Raw genomic sequence first — 25,474 nt, 5'->3', positions numbered from 1 at the left:
GAGTGTTGTGTGGAAGACGTTTGAGTTTAGGAGGAGGCATTTCAAGTTCAGTGATTTGAGCAGTTTGTACTGCTGTTTTTCTGTGACCATACTGCAGGGGGTTGGGTGGGTGAGTTACAGGCAAGGATTAGTGGGAGCATTGAAGGAGGGAAGCCCAGTGAACTGCACAATGACAGGCAGGTTTGTGCCAGGCTTAGAAGCCTTGTCTGGAATGAAAAATCGGCCACTGGTAAATTGCTCTGTGCAGAGCTCTTCTGCTAAGCAAAGTTGTATTTTCCTGGAGAGTAATTGTTTTCAGTGGTACTAGGAACTGCTTTGTAAGAACTCTACAAAGGAAGATGGAGCTCTATGACAGAGGAAAGTGAGAAAGAAATAGTTTGATGGCGAGGGAAACAGTAGTCATTGCTTTTCTGCCCTCTGGGAGAGAAAGGCAGAAACTGGAGCAGGACTAAGCAGGTGTGCTTTTCATCACGAGCCCTCCGGGGTTGTCTGGACTCAGGCATGTCTGGGGCTGAGGTTTGCTGCATTGGGGAGGAAGAGTCCTTTTTTGATGGCAGAAGAAATGGTCGTAGGGCCATTGTTGTTGTTAGTTGCCCCCGAGTTGATTCCAATGCATGGCTACCCCATGTGTGCAGAGTAGAACTGTTCCATAGGATTTCCAAGGCTGTGACCTTTTGGAAGCAGATCTCCAGGCCTGTCTCTCCATCTTCTGCGTGGGTTTGAACCACCTACCTTTCAGCTAGTAGTCAAGCACTTAACCATTTGTGCCACCCAGGGACTCCTTGTGGCACCATGGAAGGTGCAGATTTCTTCTGGTCTCTGCCATGCAATCCTACTAAGTCCTGCTCTACTTTTTTTTTTCTTTTTTGGTGGGGGGGCTGTGTCTTAGTTTTTATTAATTTATTTAACAGTTTATTGTGGAATGAAAGAGCACTTGAACAGGAACATGAACCCTGGACCCTCAGATTAAAAGTCTGATGCTCTATACCCTGTGTTACTTTTTTTTAAGATTGAAGAAAGAGCTTAGGGATCGAGTTGTAAAAATCTTTGCGTTTCACCTCTTTTTTAAAGTGATGGTGATGGTAGAGGCTGTGTCTGCTAATGAGAGTGGGGGTGAAGGGACAGAGTTGGCTCTGCAGTGTGTTTAAGGAGGAAGTGGGCAGTCAGTCGACAGAAGTATTTTGGAGCTATCCTACTGCAGAGGCAGTGAGGATGATGCAAAAACTGAAGGGGGGTTTATATTTATTGTAGTTGAGATGAGACTGGCAAGTATGTGGGCAGACAAAATATAACATGGGTAGGTAATTGTTTCTGTCAAATCTAATTTTCTGTAAACTCTGAAGGATTTAAACTGGATTTCTTTGAATAGCTTGCTAGGCCTTCTTTGGCTATAGCAGAATATTGTCAACAGAAGTTCAATAGATGAGGTTGGGAGAAGTCTTGGGGTATTTACTATGAAATTCAGTCGCTCCACTTAGCATGTTGGAGATGGCCATTTCCCCTGCTTTTACTGACCTGGCTTACCTTTTTTAGGAGGTCATGGGTGGTACAGATGGTTAACAAGCTCAGCTGCTAATGGAAAGGTTGTGGTTTGAGTCTTCCCAGAGGTGCCTTGGAAGAAAGGCCTGGTAATCTACTTCTGAAAAATCAGCCATTGAAAGCCCTATGGAAAACTTGTGGGGTCACCATGAGTTGGAATCAGTCGGCAGCAATTGGTTTTAGTTACTTTCTATTTTGGGGAGAGAGCCCTCTTCTATCTGTTTTCACCCTAATGTTTCCTTCTTCCTTCTATCTCCATATGTTTGCATGTCTTTTCAAGCAGGTGCACGCTGGCTGCTTTCGCAACAGCACAGTGAATCAGCCACAGTTCTTGAATCTTCTGTATCAGAGACAACCATGGAGGCAGCTCATCTTCTGCCTATGGTGTGGAAGGCCAAAGGGAGGATGCTGCCAAACCCCAGTGTCCGCCCTATTGAGTCCCCACAGAAGGGGAAAAACTCCCTCTGCCAGGCTTCTGCTCTATGCTGAAAACCATGGTTCCCCCTCGGTGACTAAGGCAAAGGGGCGCCTGAAGGAGGAGTCGGCCATAACTTTCTCCTTTGAAAGGACTTGTGCTGCCAGGTTGATATAAAGCGAGATGTAGACTTACTGGTGAGTAGCTTAGTGGAAATTTCCTCAGTGCACAGGCATAGGAAATGCTACCTATAATTCAGTTCATTGTAGCTAAGTGTTTTTTAGGTTTCTGAGCTCAGAAGTATGTGTCTTTCAACAGCACAGTGAAGACAGAGTAGTCTGTTGATCTGCTTTTTCCTTCGTGCACTTAGCACATGCAGACTGTTAAGGGGAACAAAAACCCTTTCCTGAGCTACTTAAAATCCCCTTATCCTGTTACTCCAAGAACAAGGTAGCTGAATAACAATATTTTAGTGGAGCCATTTGCAAAGAAATAGGTAGGATAGGATGGAAGGCTTTTCCCTGCAGTCTTAAAATTGCCCACTTCCCAGCAGGTAAGCATGTTAGCTTTCAATCACAATTGGAGGTAAAGGAACACTAAGTTACTGTGTCTTAAAGGCTTTCTGTCAGTTTTTTCTGGGAAAAGGAAGAGTCCATTTGGCTCTAGTCATGCAAACAGGGGCTGCTGCTACACACTGACTGATGAAGTAGAAGGAGAAGCAGCTGCATTTCATTTTTTCCTTGAACAAATATTAATTGATTATAAATCAATAAATATTGATTGCTATGTGTCAAGCTCTGTTCTGGGCATTGGAGGTACAGTGGTTAAAAAAAGACCAGATTCCTGCCCTCACGGCTCGTGGAGGTGACAGACAGTAAACAAGTAAACAAGAAAAGAGCATGAGCATGAGAATTTAAGGTACTGATTTGAAGTAGGGTAGTGAGATAGGGTGGTTTGGGGTAGGAGAGGAGATGGCTCCTTTATTTAGAGTGTTTGGGAAAGGCTTCTCGCAGAAGGTGGCATTTCAGTTAAGATCTGATGGACATCAAAGAGCCAACCATAGGGGAGGTGTGTTCTTGGTAGAGGGAACAGCAAGTGCAAAGTCCCTGAGGTTTCCATTAATGAGTAGTCTTCAGTGATTTTATAGTACCTCTTCAATTTCTTAAAAAATTCAGTGTCCCACATAAATGGTATGAGTTTAACCTGGGTTATTAATATTTGCATATAAGTATGATAAGGAGCAGAAAGGCAGTGGAGGTGGTCATTATATTCTAGTGAGCTCAGTAGCTGACATAAATACACTGTATAAAAGTAAAGAATGGGTGACTGGTAAGAAAAAAAATACTCTCTTAGCCATATTCATGTTTCTTACCAAGATTAAGGTTTTCTGACTTCCTTTCAGCCAGTCCTGTATATTCCTAAGGGACCTGGATGAAAAGATAAATGCTGAGCAGGCTCAATGCCGGCTTTAGCGTCTAGAACTTGTCAGTGTTGATACTTCTGCTAGAATTTGGTTACCACATGGAATTTACTGCTACTTTGGCCTCTGCCTACACTTTTAGCCTAGCAAGCTTTAGCTAACATTGTTGATGGAAAAGCAAAGTAGCGTGCTTCAGAACTCAGCTAACCGTCAGGAAGGGACTAGCCCACACACAGAGTGGCTTGGGTAACATGGGTGGGAACCCCTGAGGCCAGGCGGACCAGTGCTGGTAACAGTAGACTGATGATTTGGTGATGTGGAGCAGTGGTTAAGAGCTCAGCTGCTAACCAAAACGTGGGCAGTTCGAACCCATCAGCTGCTCTGTGGGAGGAAGATGTGGCAGTCTGCTTCCATAAAGAATTACAGCCTTGGAAACTCTGGGGCAGTTCTGCCCTGTCTTAGGGAATCACCATGAGTCGGAATTGACTCTACGGCAATGAGTTCTTGGATTTAAATGCTCCAGTTTGGAGTCCCTGGGTGGTGCAAACAGTTAATGTGCTCAGCTGCTATACAAAAGGTTAGCACCTTGGAAGAAAGGCCTGGTGATCTACTTCTGAAAAATTATCCATTGAAGACCCTGTGAAGCACAGTCCTACTGTGACACCCGTGGGGTCGCCCTGAGTTGGAGCCAGCTTGACGGCAACTGGTTTGGTTATGCTCCAGTTTACTTGGAAAGTAAAATTTGGGAAATAGGTGAAAATTTTAGTTTCTGTTTCTAGGTTCAAAAGGGAAAATTGGCCAGGCTTTTGAATCTGGGTAAGAAGATTCTAGGACCTGTGGTGCACTTATTTCTTGGCATGGACTAGCTATCCAAATGACAGGTGTGGTCTAGCAGGGGGCGCAGTGGATATATTTCAGGGTTTGGCCTTTGGATTTATTTTATTTCATTTCTCCAAGGAAAAAAAACAAATCAAATCCATTGCCGTCCAGTTACTTTTGACTCGCAGTGACCCTGTGCTCCAAGGAAGAGCATAGCTAAATTAGTATAGGAAGTTCTTTGCCTTATCAGGGAAAAGGAATGAAATAAAGGGACTAACTCTTACTGGGCTATGTAGCTTTTTTTATTTCTTGCCGAGAGATGGATACACACCCAGTTTCTGTTGCCACTTCCTCTCTTGGGAGACTGACATATGCTTTTTGCTTTTACAGCAGAAATTGATGCAGAATCACAGGTTGTGAGCATTTGGTACAGATGGAGTGTTGTGGGATTTCACTTATTTCCAGCGAGGCGCAATATGATAAACTAATGTTATATTTTTCTCACTTACTGCTAATGTTTAAGAAAAAAATGAACAGTGGTTTCAGTTGGCATTTTTAAAAAATAAGGAAGTGAAGCAATTTTGTTGTTAGGTGCCATCGAGTCTGTCCTGACTCATAATGACCCTATGTGCAACAGAAAGAAACACTGTCCAGTCCTGCGCCACCCTCACAATTAGTCGTTGCTATGTTTGAGCCCAGTGTTACAGCCACTGTGTCAGTCTGTCTCATTAGGGTTGTCTTCTCTTTTGCTAACCCTCTATGAAGCTACTTACAGGAAAAATAAACCTAGTGAAAGTTTAGATGTCATTTTCAAGTGTCATTTTTGAATTGGCACAGTTTCCCCATATCTGTCCTTGTGAAGAGTGACTTTGAAGGCACCGTCACCTCTCATTATGCCTCAGCAAGTTTTGAGGTGCTTTAAATTCTGTTTATATGGGAAGGAAGTACTCTGCTTGGGACAGACTTGTAACACCAACCTCACATGTAGTAGAGGAGTTGGAGAGACTTGGGGAACCTGTGCTTAAGGTTAACAGATCTTATTTATTACCGTTGTCACTGGGGAGCAGGCTACCAGGGAGGAGAGATCATTGGCCTGGGAGTCAGGGGACACAAATCCTAGCCCAGGCACTGCCATTCTCCATCTGGGTGATGTTGGGTTAGCCTCTTTCCTTTTCTCTAAAATGAAGTCACTGGACTCATAGTCTCTAAGCTCCTTCCAGTCCTGAAAGGCTGCGATTGGGTAAGAAACCCTACATTAATGTGTATTAGGCCTGATGAAACAAAGCTGGGAGATCTTACACATTATGACAGTCTTGAGTGTGAATTGGTGCTTATTCTGCAGGAAGCTTGTTTTCTCTTCCCCTTGCTTGGTTTCTTGGAGAAGGTAAACCAGTTGAAAGGAGCACAGTTCTACTCTGAACACATGGGGTCGCCATGAGTCCGAATGACTTGATAGCAACTGGTTTAGTTTTTCTTTAGTTAGACTCTTTGAAATCTTGCTTTCTAGCGTGGAAGAATAGAGAGTGTTGGGCTTTGAATTAGACTAAGCGATTGGATGGTGGAGGAAGTAGAGGGTGAAGAGAAGTAAGGGAGGTTCCTGGTTTCTTTTCAATAGTGGGATCAGGATAGATTAGTGGGAGTGGTGACTTTGGACTGGGAACATGGTGCCAGTACATTTCATGGCCCAGTCCCACCTCTGCTTCAGAACAGCCTGCCATTCTCCTGGACCTGCAGGTCCTGACTCCAGAAGGGGAGGGATGAAGAGGGAACTCCGGGAACTTGTAGCTCTTGGGTAGAGTCTGTGCCCAGCTCTGCATGAGTGTGGGGTGTGATAGGGTTCTGGGTTCTATGCTTGGAAACCAGAGCCTCCTTTTTTTTCCCCAGACCCTTTCCACTTCCATTTAATGCTCAAGTACAGGGATCATCTTATTCTATTCTTGGTAGTTCCTCAGATGATTTCTTTTCTTTTGAGTTTGTTTAGTTTTTATTGTAAACCTTCTTAAATCTTTTGTGGGAGTAGGTTTAGAGAAAGAGGCCAGAGATTTCCTAAATGGGTCATTGCATCAGGACCACCTAGAAGGGCCTTTCAGAGGCACTGAATTAAAATCCCTGGAGTTTGGCACTGGGGAATCTGTATTTTAACCTCCCTTCTCGCCCCCGCCCCGCAGGAGATTATGAAAAAGTCAGTTTGGGACCCACTGACCTTGCTTAACTCCTATACTGTCTGCAGTTAAAAGGACAGGACACAGATGATGCATGAAGTGTGTGTTCGGGGGCAGATGCTCCCAGGTTTGATACCAAGGGAGAATAGTGGTTTCTCTCCTGCTCTCTCTCTCTTTTTTTTCTTTGGTCCCTCTTTTGATGCTTTCCCAGGACATTTTTGTTGTTGTTAATTGTGGTGAAAACATACACACCAAAATCCCAAGCCATTTTGCTTTGCTATTAATCTGCGGCTTGATACATTTGGCTGACGTCCTCAGGGATCCATTTATAGTGACTCTGATATCCTGTTGCTGGGTCATAACTGGCAGCTGAGAAGTTGTTGTTTTAATGTCTGATTTAGGCCATATGCTCACTTCACCACTCATCAGCCACTTCCCCTTCTATTTGCATGGATTCCCAACATCTTCCTATGACCTGGCACTGGTGACTTGGCACATCATGACTGTGCAAGTCGCTAGTGTCATCTAGAAGCATGAAGATTTGAGTTCTTTTTCTGTTCTTGTAGTTCCAAGGAGCCACACACTTTTGCCTTTTGGTTGAACTGTCTGTTTATATCTGTCCTGTTTCATTTTTATAAGCCCCATTCTTAACAACAACAAAAAAAACCAAAATGACCTCCTTGGTGGTCTTAGTATTTATTTTTATCCCACTAGCTTGTCTAATGTGAAAACAAAATTGCCTTGTAGTTCTCAGGTCTTCAAAGTCCTTGTGATTGGGGTCACATTCACAGTTCCCTTGGTGGCCTTTCCCCATTTTGGCCAACAGTTTTCCAGTTCATCCCTGAAGTCTTTCAAAACATTCATATGGATGTCTCCAGTCTTAGTCATTTAATAATTATTGATATTTAAATTTCGAACTTAAATTTTGCTTAACCTGTTTGCCTTCAAGTCGATTCCGACTCATAGCCACCCTATAGGACAGAGTAGAACTGCCCCATAGAGTTTCCAAGGAGCACCTGGTGGATTCGAACTGCCAACCTTTTGGTTAGCAGCCTTAGCACTTAACCAGTACACCACCAGGGTTTCCAGATTTTGCTTATGAAACTTCAAATAGCATAAAATCCATTGCCATTGAGTGGATTCCGACTCATAGCGACCTTACAGGACAGAGTAGACACGCCCCATAGGGTTTCCAAGGAGCGGCTGGTGGATTTGAACTGCCGACCTTTTGGTTAGAGGCCTGAGCTCTTAACCACTGTGCCACCAGGGCTCCTCAAATAGTATAGAAGTATGTAAAGTTAAATATGGAAGTCTCTGCCTTCTACCCCTCAGTTTTCTACCATTCTCAGTCCCCTAAGTTAACAGTTGGCATGTTTGCTTCCAAAACATTTTTCATTGCGATACATACCCCCCCCTTTTTTTTTAAAGAAACAGAAATTGAGTCATGCTGTAAGTGTCACAATGAGTTGGAATTGACTTGACAGCAATGGGTGTTAAGCGTCCTGCAACTTTCTTTTTCTAATTAACTATAATGGCTATTTTTCTATGTCATATTTATAGATCTACCTTATTCTTTTTTAATGGTTGAGGAGTGTTCCACAGTTTAGCTGTGTTATCACTTACCCATTTTTCCATCCATGTATGCTGTTTTGGTTTTTCACTGTTCTAAACCCGGCTGCTCCGTCTGGCCGTTCTTATATACATCTTTGTGTTCTTGTGCTAGCATTACTGTAAGATAGATGCCTACAAAGTGCAATTGCTGCTATTCTTTGTAGTCAGATATTTTTGGTGGGGGGCTTTATGTATACTTCCACTGGCTTATTTCTTCTGGGTCTCACCTTAGGTAAAAATTAGGGCAAAGTACAGCTTAATACTTTATTACTCATTGATTATTTCATATTTGGTAGTCTTACTTCCCCCAAAGAGTGTCCCTTGAAAGTAGAGACAAAGCTGCCTTGTCTTCTTTGTGGAGGACAGGGGCCTAGTAAAGAACTACTTCTTAATTCCTTGATGGCCTCCAGGTGTTTTAAGGTCTTGACTGTTAAAGTACTGAGAGGTAGGATAGGTTCTACCTTTGGTTTTGCCCTTTTCACCTTTTCCTGGGTTCCAGAGAGCTCCATGACTGAGGAAATCTGCTGCTAGCCAAAGTGCAGGTGACATGAAGGAGACGAGAGGCAAAGTCATGTGAGAGAAACCTGACTTTTTCCTATAGCTGACATGTAGCGTTTCCTCTTTTTCTTGCTCTTCTTGGCTAAGGAGGTGGGGTACTAGTGGTAGTCAGCATGGCAGCATCCTGCATGGGGAAACACAATCAGGTTTAGATTGCTTGCAGAGACTTCACTGGACTGGAGCAATCTGGTTTGCAGCCAAGTGCTGATCCCAAACCTGGTGCTGGTTTATCCAACGTTCCGCAGGCCCCAGATACGGGGGTCTCACTGCCGTGGTTTTGGCATATCTGAACACTGCTTCTAGTTTTTGAAAATCCTTTTGACAATCCATTGTTTTTTAAATTTAAATATTATTTTGAAAGGACACCTAATTTCACTATTGAAAATGGAAAAACCCATATTATTTGCCATAAATAGAAAGTACCTTAAAAAAAAAAAAACCCCACGATAAAAACATTACTAAATTCTAGCCAGATTCTATTGTTTTGCAGGGGCCTCCCAGCCTGAGACTTGCTTTCTCTAACCAGGAAGTCTGGCAGGTGTACCCGTTGCCATTGAGTTGATTCTGACCCGTAGTGACCCTAGAGGAGAGAGTTTAACTGCCCCATAGTGGTTCCAAGGAGCAGCTGGTGGATTTGAACTGCCAGCCTTTTGATTAGCAGCCATAGCGCTTCACCACTGTGCCACAAGGGATCCTGTAACACGTGCAGAGAGGTACTAAAGGTGTCCTAGCACCAAATGAAACTTTCTTGGTTTATTTAATTGGAAGGCATGAAAGAGCATTGAAAAGGAAGTGGTTCTTATGAACCTCTGTTACTAAATGCTGGTACATACAGGGATCGTGTGTCACCTGAAAGTTTTTTTTTTTTTTCTTTTTAAACAGAAAACCAGGCCCACACTTTGGGAAACAGTGACCTGTGTTTTGGGGCAGAACTGAACTAATTTTCTAGGGCAGCTGTGGTTCAAATCATTAGCTCCATTGATGTATAACCTTGGGCGTGGAAATTTTACCCCTTCAACTTCTAACCTTACTGTAAAACCAGGAAAGTAACAGTACTCGGCTCCTGGGGTGGTTGCTTAGCACAGTGTCTGGCACGTGTATTCGGTAACCATTAGCTGTTATTAGTGGTCCAGCGGTTCCAATAGACAGGCCCCAACTCAGATGGGGATGAAAATTGAACTGGCTACTGCGAAACGAGAGGAGTAAGGTTGCGTAAGTCTTTGTGGTGGTAAAGTTATTCAATTTAAAGGACTGGCTTTAGTTTTGAAATTATATTCATTCTAGGTTTCTTTTAAAACCCAAAAACCAAACCCATTGCCGTTGAGTCAATTCCGACTCATAGTGACCCTATAGGACAGAGAAGAACTACCCCACAGAGTTTCCAGGGAGTGCCTGGTGAATTCGAACGGCCGACCTTTTGGTTAGCAGCCGTAGCTCTTAACCACTATGCCACTAGGGTTTCCAACCTTTTTTTGGGGAGGGTATAAAAATCTTTTATGAATAATGTCATAGTGGTGCTTGTTTTCTGTAGTGTCTTTGACAAAAATAAAAGTACAGTTGTGTATGAATAGTAGTTGTATTCAGTGGCACAGTTGTGACCAGGCAGGCAAAAATCCAACAGGCAAAATTTCTCTTCTGTCCCCTCTCTTTCCTTATCCTCCAGCACCCCTCTAGCTTCTGGTCTTTTAGGGTTGGTCTGCATTTCATGTCCCCACCTTTAGCACCCTCATTATCCCACCCCACCAACAAGAAAAACGCTTATCAAAACTTGAGATTAATGTATTTACAACAAAGTTCTCCCCACGATGTAAAACATTTCCTATTTATTTTGCCCCAGTGTGGCACAGTGGTTAAGAGCTCAGCTGCTAACCAAAAGGTCAGCAGTTCGAATCCACCAGTCGCTCCTTGGAAATCCTGTGGGGCAGTTCTCCTCTGTCGTATAGAGTTGCTATGAGTTGGAATCGACTTGATGGCAGCGGGTTTGGTTTTGGTTTTGTTTTGCCCCAAGGAGGACCAGGTTATCTAGATTGTTCGGGGTTTGTCTACTGGTCCTCCTTGCTGTCTCCCCAAATCACCAGTCTCTGAGGTAAGAACAACATAAAGAATCAGCTTTATAAATTAGCCTTTGCAAGTAAGAACCCCTTGCCTGGCCTTGGCATCACCCTGAGGATAGGGCGACTTACATGCCAGCCGCCCAGGACTGTTGCGGGTCACACCTGTTCTTCTGGAATAATTATCAGTTATGCCCCTTTTCGCTCTTCAGAGTGTCCCGATTTGGGTGATAAAATGTGTGCTTAATGAGGCTTAGTAAGAACAGTCAAATATAAACTGTGTGCAGTAATTGCACGTATTTATTACTCCTGGCAGGTGAACCCTTTCACAGCCCAGAGGCAGGAGATGGCTTTTTTTACTTAAAAGCTGAGCAGGTAGTTAGTCTCCTTAAATTTCTCTACAGGATGGCTGAGAGCAGGAGGGGCTCATGTCTGAGGTGAAAGTAGGTGGCGTCGACTTGGGACCCCAGGTTGTGAGCTGATTTTGGGCAACGCTTTGGGCCGATGGGTTTTTTTTTTTTTTTTTAACTTTTATTGAGCTTCAAGTGAACATTTACAATTCAAGTCAGTGTGTCACGTATAAGTTTACATACATCTTACTCCGTACTCCCACTTGCTCTCCCCCTTCCAGTCTCTCCTTTCGTGACAATTTTGCCAGCTTCCCACTCTCTCTATCCTCCCATCCCCCCTCCAGACAGGAGATGCCAACACAGTCTCAAGTGTCCACCTGATATTATTAGCTCACTCTTCATCAGCATCTCTTTCCCACCCACTGTCCAGTCCCTTTCATGTCTGATGAATTTTCTTCGGGGATGGTTCCCGTCCTGTGCCAACAGAAGGTTTGGGGACCATGGCCACTGGGATTCCTCTAGTCTCAGTCAGACCATTAAGTATGGTCTTTTTATGAGAATTTGGGGTCTGCATCCCACTGATCTCCTGCTCCCTCAGGGGTTCTCTGTTGTGCTCCCTGTCAGGGCAGTCATCGATTGTGGCCGGGCACCAACTAGTTCTTCTGGTCTCAGGATGATGTAGGTCTCTGGTTCATGTGGCCCTTTCTGTCTCTTGGGCTCTTAGTTGTCGTGTGACCTTGGTGTTCTTCATTCTTCTTTGCTCCAGGTGGGTTGAGACCAATTAATGCATCTTAGATGGCCGCTTGTTAGCATTTAAGACCCCAGATGCCACATTTCAAAGTGGGATGCAGAATGTTTTCATAATAGAATTATTTTGCCAATTGACTTAGAAGTCCCCTTAAACCATGGTCCGCAAACCCGATGGGGTTTTTTTAAAAATAATTTTTATTGTGCTTTAAGTGAAAGTTTACCAATCAAGTCAGACTCTCACGCAAAAACCCATATACACCTTGCTACACACTCCCAATTACTCTCCTCCTAATGAAACAGCCTGCTCTCTCCCTCCACTCTCTCTTTTCGTGTCCTTTTTGTCAGCTTCTAACCTCCTCCACCCTCTCATCTCCCCTCCAGGCAGGAGATGCCAACATAGTCTCAAGTGTCCACCTGATCCAAGAAGCTCACTCCTCACCAGCATCCCTCTCCAACCCATTGCCCATTCTAATCCATGTCTGAAGAGTTGGCTTCAGGAATGGTTCCTGTCCTGGGGCAACAGAAGGTCTGGGGGCCATGACTACCAGGGTCCTTCCAGTCTCAGTCAGACCATTAAGTCTGGTCTTATGAGAATTGGGGTCTGCATCCCACTGCTCTCCTGCTCCCTCAGGGGTTCTCTGTTGTGTTCCCTGTCAGGGCAGTCATTGGTTATAGCTGGGCACCATCCAGTTCTTCTGGTCTCAGGATGGTGTAGTTGCTGGTTCATGTGAGGGCCGATGGGGTTATAATTGTTCGTCTTGTATAAAGTTGCTGTTAACCAAAGTCAATAGCATTATTTTAGGGTGGAGAAGGGAACTTGTGAATGTAATCTGATGGCTTCCCTGGAGAATGCATGGGCTGGAAAAATCAGATGTGATATTTTTAGATCAGATATATTTGTTTTAACAGTCTTTTCTGAGGTGACAGTAAGGTGACAGGTATTGACAGAGTCACAGGAATGAAAAAGGATGAGATAAAAGGCAGGAGGAATGGTGATGTACAGGTGAGAATACTGAGGGCTGTCCTAGAAAGCAGGGGCGAGCAATTTGGATTCAACGTGCCAGGTTAAGGCATCTTGCCTAAGATGACAAAGCGTTGCTAGAAATTTGTGGTAGAGACAGGAAAGAGAAATGAGGTATCTACATTTTTGTATTCAGTCTCTGGGATGCACTTAGTGTGATATTTGTGAACTTTTAAACCTTATGAATTATGTTCCAGGAAGGCGGGGTAAAAATCCATTGCTTTATCACCTTTAATACCAGGCACATTTTTATTTTTGGCAACAACCCAAAACAGCGAGTCATGGTGCCAAATGAAAGTTTTCTGCTTACCTATTAGGGCTCTGCCCCTCCCATGTTTCCTGTGTGTGTGTGTGAGGGGAAGGAGGCTCTCTAGAGTGTCTGGGTCCTGGAGTCCCACTGAGATCTATTATCCTGTGTGCAGTAATTGCATGTATTATTACTCTTGGCAGGTGAGCCCTTTCGCAGCCCAGAGGCCAGGAGGCTGCTTCTGCAACTTGAAAGCTGAGTTATCTTGTTAAAAGCCTCTCTTGTGAGAGCTCCCGTGGGCTCTCTGCAGGGCATAGGCCTGTCCACTCACAGGTCTTGGGGAGCTGGTCCTTTCTCAGAGATGAAAGGAAATGGTGTTTCTCTCTCATTGGTGCCAGTTTATGTGCTCAGTATGTTTTTATCAGCATGATATTTGGATATAGGCTTAGAGGTGTGAATCCACCAAGAGATTCTGGTCTGTTGAACAAGAATAAACAGAAGAATCATGGAGAATATAATGGTAGAAGAGATGGTACCATTTGTCCAGACACAGAGGATCCCTTTGGGGGATACAAGAAGTGACAGAGGGAAGTGGGAAGACAACTAACTGTCAAACAGGTAATTGGGAGCATCATCAGAAGTGGTCTGGGATATAGATTGAAGTGGTTTCTGTTGAGGAATAGAGTAGGCTTGACAGTTCACAGGAAATAATCGAGTGGTTAGAAATGAGTTAGGTGAGACATCCTTGAAGGAGATGGAAGGGAAATTCGACAGCTCATAATAAGAGAACTGATGAGGGCAGCAGACGGGAGAAACTGTTGCCACAAATAACATAAACTTCCTAGGGGAGAATGAAATGTTGCCAAGGAAAGTTGGTGTTGCACCGGAGACGGCAGCGAGAGAAGGTTGGACAGATATCAGACTCTGAGGGTGGAAACTCCCTAGATGAGGGGAGGACTAGGTGAGGAAATTGAAAATGCTTGCCTCCGGGTCTTGGTGCAGGAGTCGAAGGCTTCCTGTTGTCACTTGGCAGAGTCGCAGAAAAGACGTGAGAGGGATCTTGTTAGCTTCAGCACAGTCCACAAAGCTGTGAGCTGCTTAAGGACAAGGCCTGTGTCTTCATTGTTTTTATGTCTTCTCTCCAGAGTCCAGTGCTGTGCTTGATACCTAACAGGCCATTCATTCATTCAAAAAATTATTGTTGAATGCTTACTTTTTCTCTGGTGTTGTTCTGGGCTCTGGGACTATAATGGTGAGCATGATAGACATGGTCCTTGGCCTTAGGGAGCTCCCAGCATAGCAAGGAAGACTGATATTGAACAATTAATTGTATAATTACATTTTTAATACTGTGATGAGCTCTATGCGAAAGAAATACAGAGTGTTCAAAGAAAAAAAAAATGCCTCACTTTTAGGCTTCTCCTCTTTGAAACCTCCTGAACTTCCTTTTAAATTTCTGTAAGATAATCCTTGAGCTGGATTTACTTGTTTTTTCACCTCCCCAAATTCCATGTGCTTTTAGTATGTGTGTGGAATTGAAATAAAGTACTTTCTAATTTAATTTCCTAATTAAAATACCTTTCTTCACCAAAAGTTTATACATGCAACCTTATAGTGTAGTATGTATTTGCTTCCTTTCTCTTATCAGAATATTCAGTTTGGCACGTGACCACTGTTTAGCATAGGTTCTCACTGGCCATTCAGAGTCAACATCACCTAGTTATCTACATTTACACACACACCCTCCACATTTTGCTTTCTCTGACCTGTACCACCATTCTCTAAGAAAATACTATGTAGTTTTTATTGCCTGTTTTGGTTTGGTTTTCTGTTCTTTCTTTATACCTTTTACCCCCCCATATTATAACACTTTAAAGGGAATTCAGAAATGCTTCCTTTTTTAACATGTTGTTAGTTGCCTTCGAATTGGTTCTGGCTCATAGCGACCCCATGTATGTCAGAGTAGAATTGTACTCCATAGGGTTTTCAAGGCTGTGACCTTTTGGAAACAGATCACCAGGCCTGTCTTCTGAACCACCAGCCTTTCATCTGGTAGTTCAGCGCTTAATCGTTTGTGCCACCCAGGGACTTTGTTTTTAACATGGGAGGAGTGTAAAGATGACTGAAGTAATTTTCCATTACCTCAAATAGTCTGAGGACTTGACCCTAACCATTTGGTAGTGGCTTCAGAGCCCTCTCTGTAGTAATATTCTAAAATCCTTATAGCCTAGAGTCAATTAATTTTGGTTGACTTATAATTCACCATGTGACTGTTGCCCAATTTGAAGTTTTGGCAACTGGGCTGGATTTCTCTGCAGTGAGACTTCACATTTGCTTGCTTATCCATGGCTAGTTCTCCTCTCTTACTTCTGAGTAAATACGTCTTGTTCTCTGGGGTCCTTGGCATCACTGTGGCTCCGTGTGGGGTAGTGAGGACTTGGCTCTGCAGAGGACCATCGTCCTGGAGACTGGCCTGATGCGGGCTTTGAGGAGATTGAGTGAATTCCTCTGCAGTGAGGCTGCACTTGTGCCGCAGCTGAGCCACAGGCCTGGTGGGGTGCTTTTATGCAAGTCACCAACTTTTTGGCCCATAGTTCTCATCTCATATATTTAGTATTTAGGGTTTATTGGAAAGTCTGCTGGGAGAACCTGTATTGTAGCCCTGATGCCATTGTCTAACTACATCAGTTTTCTCATCTGTAAAATGATGATACAGTGAACCTGTATAATCATAACCCAGGGAAGGTGTAGTACTGTTATCAGCTATACATGAGGGAAGGAGCCCTGCTAGTACAACCTTTAAGTCCTTGGCTGCTAACGGAAAGATTGATGGTTCGAACTCACCCAGAGGCTCTGTGGGAGAAAGACCTGGCAGTCTGCTCCTGTAAAGATTACAATCTAGGAAACCCAGCTCTACTCTGTCACGCGAGGTAGCTATGAGTTGGAATTGACTCATCAGCACCTAACAACAACAACAGCAAAACAACATCAACATAGATGAGGGAACATCATAGTGCTCAGAATGGTTTTCACTCCAGGCCTCCCAGGCCATGAGTGCTCGAGTTGTGTTTAAACTCAAGATTGTCTCATTTCAGAGCTCGTGGGGTTCCACTATACTAGGCCATCTGAGTCTTTGATTGCTGAGACACTTTGTGAAGTATGAAGTTCAGAACAGACTTAGATGATACTTATTTCCATTACCTCTGAGGGTGGAAATTTGGCATGGGCACTAAAACCCACTTTCCTAGAAAGTGAGGTATCTTAGTTGATAAATCAGAGAAACTAGATTACAGGTGATTTATTTAATTCCTTCTACCTGAATTCAGTGGTGGGAGAAGTTCCATGCTTTTGATATTTAATCCGTACCCCCAAAGGAAATGTTTATCTTTTTTTATTGTACATTGTACTCTTCCGATCCTTACTTCAGACCACACTTTGAGCCATTTCTTTAGCAACAGTAATGGCCATTATTTTTTGTGCCTTTGGGGTGGGCCCTGTGCTTAGTGCTTTATTCCCTTGTTTAGGTCTCATAACAACTCTTAGGAATATTCTTAAATATTTATAAGTGAGGCAACTGAGGCTAATAGAGCCAGTTAAGTAACTTCAAAGGTCACTGCTGATAATGATTAGATTTTGAAATGGGATTCTTTTTTTTTTTTTTTTTAATTGTGCTTTAGGTGAAAGTTTACAGCTCAAGCTCATTTCTCATATAAAAATTTACACACACATTGTTATGTGACATTAGTTACAATCTCCACAATGTGACAGCACACTCCCCCTTTCCACCCTGGGTTTCTTGTGCCCATTCAACCAGTTCCTGTCTCTTGCTGCCTTCTGATCCTGCCTCTGGCCAGGATCCGCCCATTTGGTCCCGTGTATCTGAACTAAGAAGCGCACTCCTCGTGATTATTATTTTTTGTTTTATAGTCCAGTCTAATCTTTGAAGAGTGAGCTTTGGGAATGATTTTAGTTCTGGGTTAACAACTTCTGGGGGCCACAGTTCCAGGGATTCCTCCAGTCTCTGTCAGATCGTTAAGTCTGGTCTTTTTACGTGAATTTGAGTTCTGCTCTGTACTTTTCTCCTGCTCCATCCAGGACTCTCTGTTGTATTCCCTGTCACATTAGTGGTAGCTGGACAACATCTAGTAGTTCTTCTGGTCTCAGGCTGGTGGAGTCTCTGGCTTATGTGGACCTTGTCTCTTGGGCTTATATCTTCCTTGTGTCATCTTTGGTTGAAATGGAATTCTTATTGCCATGACACAGCTCCTTCTCTGATTATAAAAACGAGCAGCTTGTGTAACTTGAAGTGGTAGTCCGCAGTTTATTTTCACTATTCACTTGCTAAATGACTCTAAGACTACTAAAAAAGTATTGATATCTCACCCTCTTGTCTTAATGCTTTATGTCAGACTGATCAGCTTATTCTGTAAAGGGCCAGATACTATTTGAAGTTTTGCAGACCATTGGGTCTCTGTCACAGCTACTCAGCTCTGCTGTTGTGGTGCAGAAGCAGCCATCAGGACTGGACTAAGGCATGTGAGGGCCCTAAGCCTTGATAATCTGTGGTGCCCCCTCCTCTGTTCACTCATGCATTTCTACAGAATATGTGAGTTATAAATATACATGTGTCTGTATGTGTGTGCGTGTTTTGTGTTTGAGTGTCTTAGCTATCTATGATGTAACTTCTTTTTAAATGTGACTGTAATATTAGTGATTGAATGCAAAAGTGGTGTATGCCCTTTTAGCAAAATCAGATGAACTGGATTATAACATTTTTAGTGGATGAATGCAGCAAGAGTTAGACTAGACAGCCCATCCCCACCTCCTGTTTATTAGAAAGAAATAGTATACTCTTAAGAGACTCGCTGAGACAGGGAGTTTCAGTTACACAGGAAGGGACAATAGACAGATGTCAATGAAGGTGTTGAGGTGGTGGGGGCCCATAGCTTATACAGCCTTGCACGTAGGCACCCTCAGGACCCTGCGTCAACTTTATTTCTAGCCGACACAGTCTCATGCTCTGGAACTGGTATCACTTTCATTTAGTGCCCTGCCAGTTCTCTTCTGCTGTGGCACTCGTTTTTCCTTGTATCCTCTCTGCTTGACATCAGTGAGTCTTTGCTTTGGACAACTGGTGCCCTTGTTTTGTTGATGCCCTAAGCACGTGCTTGCCTCACTTATTGGGTAATGCATCCCTAAAGCAACCATCAAACCAAACCTATTGCCATTGGGTCAATTCTGACCCGTAGTGTCCCTGTAGAGACAGAGTAGAACTGCCCCATAGGGTTTCCAAGGCTGTACATCCTTATGGAAGCAGACTTTCTCTCTAGGAGCTGCTGGTTGGTTTGAACTGCTAACCTTTTGGTTAGCAGCCAAGCACCTTAACCACTGCACTACCAGGGCTGCTTAAGAGCAGCCATAGACAATATGTAAACAAGTGAGCACGAGTTTCCAATAAAACTTTATGGACATTGAAATTTGAATTTTATACACTTCTCGAATGTTATGTAATATTCTTTTGATTTTTTTTCCAATCATTTTTGTTGTTGTTGTTCATCAGGAAGCATGCTTAGTATAATTGTTTCAACAGTAATCTAAAATTTCACATTCATAATTTTTAACTAGTTTTTAAAAACCATTGTTAGCTCACAGGTTGTACAAAAACAGGCAGCAAACAGGTCAGAGTTGGCTGTTGGCCCCTAGTGTACGAGACCCTGTTTGTTACAATTCTGTAAGTTTCCTTCCTTTGTGTCTCCTTTTTATGTGTTCTTTTGTAATATTGACTCTACATCTCTGGTTGCCTTGCATGTGGCAGTGTTTAAAAAATACTGGTTTGATTTGGGGCAGCCAGCTCATGGAAGCTTTACTTGGTTAGTGATTTGGTCTCTGACATTTACTTAGCTGGCACATATAAATGTAGATTTTAATTGGGAAAACGATTTAATCAATAGGTTGTTTCAGATACTGTTCCAACAGGGAAGCCAGCTCCCCAAATGCCTGTTTCCACATGTGGCATGGTGGAACATCAGGCCTGGGAGACTTCCGGTCTGGTCCATGCTCTATCATCAGTACCTGTTCTCTTAGGCAAAAGTCACTTTACCTGTCTTGCTTTCAGGTTTTTCATCTGTGAAATAAAAGGACCCAGATCAAATGTTCTCTTAGCTGACCCTCTCTGCAGGTGATCATTACTGTTTCATTGAGACCTAAACCCCTGTTCCCAAATGGAGTCCTAGTCTGTGGGCCAGCTTGTCTCTGGTAGATGTGCCTGTGTACCCGGGGCAGGCAAGGTGGCATGCCTTGAGGTCACAGAGCTTCAGTTCATTTTTCTTGAATTTTGATCCCTCTAAATATAACATAAGCTTGCCTCTTGTTCTTGCCAAAAGCGAAAAGAAAAAAAAAAAAAAAAAGCTGGCGGTGCTGGCGAATATTCTGGGAAAGACCTCCCAGACCACACAGCTGATATTCTTTTGGGATTGGTTGCTCTTTGTCTAAATGACTTTTTAATTCTCAAGAGATGACTCTTGTGTGGTGTCAACGGTTCTGGCTGCCAGGAAGCTTTTTCCTGATAGACTTTCTGAAATTTCCCTCAATTTGGTTTCACTCCTTACTCTTGCTTTATTCAGTTTCTTTAGATGTTTTTCTTTCTTTTTTTTTGTCTTCATTAAAGTGTTTTTTTTTTCATTAAAGTATAGAGTTAAGGAGCCCTGGTGGCGCAGGGGTTAAGTGATCGGCTGCTAACCGAAAGGTTGGTGGTTTGAACCTACCTAGCGGTGGGTTCTTTGAGGGAGAAAGGCCTGGAAATCTGCTCCTGTACAGATTACAGCCTATAAAACCCTATGGGGCAGATCTGCTCTGTCACATGGGATCACTGTGAGTCAAAAACTGACTCAAGTGCACCTAACAACAGCAACGAAGTATAGTTAATATGTCTGAACCTTTTCTGCCCTTTTCACAGCAGCTCCTTCCCCATCCCCTGATATTTTTAGGTATAGAAAGTGTTTTGGCAAAAGGAAGAGGGCCTGGCCTGCTTCCTTGCCACTCTGCCACGTAGTCCTTGCACATGCAGACTTTGGGTTGTGGCATTTGCAAGGTTCCAGTTGGCATGCACAACTGGCCCTTCAGCCCAGTGACTTGCCTGGTTTCTCCTTTCTGTGACATGCAGAAAAAGTTCATTGTTGGTTGTATTGTTTCTTAGAAAAAGCCTGTGTTGTTTCCGGCCCTTTCAACATCTTACGGCTTTGTGGATTTCACTCAGGTAGTGCTTCCTTCCTCTGTGATTTCCTACCTTGTTGTTTCTAGAGGACTTGAAAGTTTACACTAGCCCATCATTCTGTGGTGAAACACTAAGCCTGACTTTTTGTTCCGAGTCCTTTGACTTTTTTGTTTTTGTTCAGCTAAGCATTTAATCCTTCTGCTAAGAATGGAAATCCTCTGTAATGAAATAAACATTTTATGTCTCCATTTTTTTTCTGTATTGGACCTTAAAAAATTATTTTAAAATTGAGATATAATTAACCATAAAATTTATCCATTTGAAGAGTATAATTCATTGGTTTTTACTATATTGGTAGTCACCATCATTATCTAATTCCAGAACATTTTTATCACCCCTAAAAGAAACCCTGTACTTATTAGCAGCTAAGGCCCACTCTCCCCTCACCCTAGCCCCTGGCAATTACTAACCTACTTTTTGTGTTTGTGGATATTTGTATTCCGGACACTTGATATAAATGGAATTATACAATATGTGACCTTTCATGTCTGGCCTCTTTCACGTAACAATGTTTTCAGAGTTCAGCTGTGTTGTAGCATATATCAGTAGTTTATTCCTTTATATGGCTGAATAATATTCCATTGTGTGAACGTGTCACATTTTGTTTATCTGTTTATTAATTGATGGTTGTTTGGGTTTTTTCCAGTTTTTGGCTATTATGAATAATGCTGCCGTGAACATTCACGTACATGTACTTGTGTAGACAGAGTTTTCATTTCTCTGGGGAATGTACCTTGTTTAACTTTTTGAGAAGCTGTCAGACTGTTTTCCAAAGCAGTGTGTACCACACGCTTATATGAGTATTCCAATTTCTCCACCTCCTTGCCAACACTTATTATTGTATGTCTGATTATAGCCATCCTAGTGAATGTAAATGGTATCTCATTGTGGTTTTGATTTGTATTTTTCGATGACTGATGATGCTGAACTTTTTTTCACGTTCATTAGCCATTTGTTTATTTTCTTTGGAGAAGTGTCTATTCAAATTTTTGCCCATTTTTCAGTCTGGTTATTTGTCTTTTTATTGCTAAATTATGATAATAGTTCCTTGTCTATTTTGGGCACTATAGTCTTCTCAGATACAGGCTTTGCAAATATTTCTTCTTACTCTGTGGGTTGTCTTTTCACTTTCTTGATGGTGTTCTTTAAAGCACAAAGTTTTTAATTTCGATGAAGTCCAGTGTATTTATTTTTGTTTGCTTTTGGTATCATATCTAAGAGAGCATTCTCTAATCCAAGGTCATAGCGATTTATACCTCTGTTTTCTTCTAAGAGTTGTATAGTTGTAGGGCTTACATTTAGGTCTCTGATCCATTTCAAGTTCATTTCTGTATATAGGGTAACTTCATTCTTCTGCTTGTGGCTATTCAGTTGTCCTAGCACCTTTTGTTGAAAGGAGTATTATGTCCCCTTTTGAATTGTCTTGGAACCCTTATCGAAAATCAGTTGAGTATAATGTGTGGGTTTATTTTGGGTCTTCTTTTTGTAATATTTTAGTGTTCATCTGATAGTTGCCCTCATTCTTTATATTAAATAGTATATTGGGTCTTTGTATTGGCAGATACTGTTTTTCTACCTGTTAAGCTCTTCCTTTTTGCAGAACTAGTAAGATTCCAGTCTTAGGCAAAGATGATTTTTGCTTTTGGGCTGGGAAAGAATACTGGCTCTGTTGACATACTTGGGAATCTCTATACCATTAGTTTCTTTGTCCTAAATATAGTAAAGCTAGGTTTGGGGTAAGAAATCTTCTATCTCCTGGTATCAGTGGCCTGGGAGTTTAAGAGTTAAAACACACCAAATCATTTATCAGAATCTAGTGGAGATTTAACATGGTATTTCCATTGCTGGGCAACATTTTAGTGACTGCCCATAAAGTGTTCACTGTAGGGTAAATCTCCCGGTAAACCTGTAAGTGGGTTTCAAACAGTATGAGTCCCATTTTCCTTCTCAGCTGGCTTGTTTTAGCCTTCCTTACCACCCGACTTGTGCCCTGAAGCCAGGACCTCTGAATCACATGTGTCCCTCTGCAACCTTTATTGGCAGAACTGAGCAATGTCTATCTAATCCATAACCTCAATCAGACTGACTCATTGTGACAGCTGTTTTCACAAACCTCCTGCCGTATCAGGTAGGGCCAAGATCATTTTTCTAGAACGTGTCATTTTATTAATATAATTGGATAAAGCAGTTACTGTGCGACTTGCTTTCTATGCCCTATAAATTAACAATTAAGGATAATTACTGCATCCATGAAAATTTGCAACATGAATCAGTACAGCTTTGGCAGAACAATTACTTGTGACAGTTTCCTCTCAATCTTAACATTATTCTTCAGAAATTAAAATTCTGATAAACAAGCCATGTATTTTACTTACTTATTGTTTTTATTTTTGGTCTATCTCCTCCTGCTAGAATGCCAGTTCCTTAAGAGCAGAAATTTTTGTGTGCTAATTGCCTAGGACAGTCCCTGGCATGTAGTAGGCACTCAGTACATTTGCCTCGAATTAGAAAATGAGGGAATGAGTCAATCAGTGAATAAAATTACAAAAATAATCAACTTAAAGAGCAGGTCTTTCAGAGAGGAAAAATGACTTGTCCAGGATATGGATATGAGATATGTTAAGTCTGGTATATAGACCCTCAGGGGAGCTTTTTCATATTTAACCTAATGACATTTTAAGTATTTTTCCCCCCAAAGCTATTTTTTCTTGGCTTTGTTTGATGGGGAAGCTTAGATACGGAAAGGCCACTTAAAAATATTACTGAGGAGGGTCTTGGAATGAAGACTGCCCACACATAAGGCAGGGGGAGGGAGTTTAACAGTGCTTCGAAGATGAAATGGACATAGGAAAAAGGAGGTGTAGTGTGTCTGGAAATGTTCTAGTTCTTTATAAATAGGAGGGAAACTAGTTCTTCCCTAATAGAAGCAGGTCCCTTCCTTCTGTAACTGTCTGCCAAACCAATAAACCAAACTAGTTTTTGTTGAGTCAGTTCCAACCCATGGTGACCCCATGTGTGCAGAGAGAACTACTCCATAGGATTTTCAAGGCTATGACCTTTTGGGAGCAGTTCACCAGACCTTTCTTTTAAGGCACCTCTGAGTGGGCCAAACTTTTGGTTAGTTGTCAAGTGCTTAACCATTGTACTTTCCTACCTTTCTACTCTACAGCTTCTAAGACCATGGCCACACGAGGGGGAGGGAGCTGCAGAGGAAAGATGTACACATGGCAGCCTTGTCTTCTTGGAGGAACAGGCACAGTAGTGCCTGCCACAGTGAACGTCTCTTCTTGTTGCTTGCATGGCTGAATTGAGACTGCGGCTTGAATTTTTATACTCAATAGTATAAAAGGCGTAGAGCAGCCTGCAAGTAAAAATTGCCTCTGTCTAACATTCTTTCAAGCATTGACTCTTGTCTGACTGGCATATCTGGTGCAATAATGCAAAGGACTTCTGACAGCGGTCCTCAGAATAGCTCTCAGGGAGAGGAGAGTGTACAAAAGACTTCTGCACAGTTACTATGCACAAGGTGTTGCCAGCACCCTTAATGGGGCCAGGGTGATAGTTACAGACCCGTTCCCCCACCCCTCACTTGGGATCTGGTTTACTAGGCAGAGGCTTAGAGCTACCACCTTTCTGATGTTTAGGGGGAACACCAGTCACTCTGTTCTGGAGCCCATCAGTGGCCCTTTTCAGCTTGAGGAATAAGGCTGGTTTCCTGGGTTGGGCCATTGCTCACTTATCAGAGTTTATCTTGGTCAGCCAAGGTGAGTTTTTTTATAAACAGGCCTTAGCTTTTCCACCTGGGCTTACCAGGAGGTCCCAGGTCTCCTGGGAGTGCTGTATCCCTTTATGAAAACTTGACTGATGTGGAGGAGCAGGCACTGGAGAGGGCTGCACTGTTGGAGTTCTGCAAGCCTGCTCTCCTCTGCCCGGCTTGAAATGTGGGCATGAGTGGTTTAAGGGCAGCTGTTCTATAGTGTTGTCTGCTACTGTTGTTGTGTGTTTTGTGTCACTCAGAATTCACTATAAACGAGTCAGATCCAAGCGCTTTTTCTTTTCTCCTGTAAAGCAAACAGCCTCTTAGGCTGCTTGGGCCCTTCTCATTTTAGGAACTTCAAGCATCCTCCGCTCTGGTAGGCCTCTTTCCCTAGCTTTGCTTTGTTTGAGAGCCTGTCTTCTTAGAATGTCAGTTCCCTGGGATGATGCCCAGGGCATGGGTTCTCTGGAGACTGGTTGAAAGTTGGAAGTTGCTGGTAACACTTTATCAGAAAAAAAATGAAGAGCAGGACTTTAATTGTGTTAGGAAGACAGTAATTCGTGTGTGTGTCATGGGCTAGCCAAGAGGAGCCGTTTAGGCCAAGGTATATGGGTTTGAGATACTGGGGTTACTGAGGCATTAATTAAAACACCAGTTACTGTTTTTTAAATTGGAATGTGTGCATTTGTTGGACAGTTTCCATAAAGAGGTAGTAGAATAGATAAATAAATTGTGGTAAATTCATACAGTGGAATACTATACAGCAGTGAACATGCATAAACTGTAGTATTTCACTTTGACATGCTTCACTTCATTTCAACTCTTCAATAAGAGTTTCATCAAAAAAAAAAAAGGCAAAAGACTTAAGTCACTGGTGGTACATGTAGTATAACTCCATTTATGTAGAGTTCAGAAATAGGGAAAACGAAACCGTGTTGCTTAGGGGTGTAGAGAAAAGCAAAGGAGGGCTCATTGCAGTGGTCAAGATGGTGTTGAGGGTGAGGAGAAGGCTGCAGGCGGAGAGGGGCACAGAGGAATCCAGGGTTCTGGCGGTGATTGAGTTCTCGGGTGGTGGTTACTCTATTGTTTACCTTTCTTGTTCTTTAACATGTACATATAGGTTTAAATGAGTACATGTATTTATAGTAATATCTTATAATTTAAAGCATTATTTCAAGTGGAGAGTAGCTAAGTGGATGTATGTGGGAGTGGTGTCTTAGTGTTCCTTCTCCTCATTTGATTCAGCTGCCTTTACAGAGAGCTTCATGGTCTTGTCCACCCCAGAGTTCTGTGTTGGCAGAACCGTCCAGCCTTCCATCTCCTCCCTTTTCAGCATTTCCTTGTTTTGAAGCATGGAATTGAGTCTTCAGGCCTAATGAAGCCAGTGCTTGAGCCCACCTGCTCATAGCATCTTGTCTTGCTGAGCAGACAATTTGAAACCTTGGGTGGGGTTTATCAGTTTTCTGTACACCTCTTTGTTCCTCCTCCCACTTGAAATCTT

General features: G+C 42.7%; 1 protein-coding gene across 1 annotated transcript in view; it reads left to right on the top strand.

Annotated features, from left to right (window-relative positions):
* Positions 1-25,474, top strand: part of SND1 (staphylococcal nuclease and tudor domain containing 1) — a 496,139-nt gene that overhangs the window by 2,564 nt on the left and 468,101 nt on the right. The window lies entirely within an intron of this gene.

Source organism: Elephas maximus, chromosome 8, assembly GCF_024166365.1.
Source record: "Elephas maximus indicus isolate mEleMax1 chromosome 8, mEleMax1 primary haplotype, whole genome shotgun sequence".
In the NCBI taxonomy this organism is placed as follows: domain Eukaryota; kingdom Metazoa; phylum Chordata; class Mammalia; order Proboscidea; family Elephantidae; genus Elephas; species Elephas maximus.
Note: the sequence above shows the minus strand (reverse complement) of the source record. Positions and strands in the feature narration are given on the sequence as shown.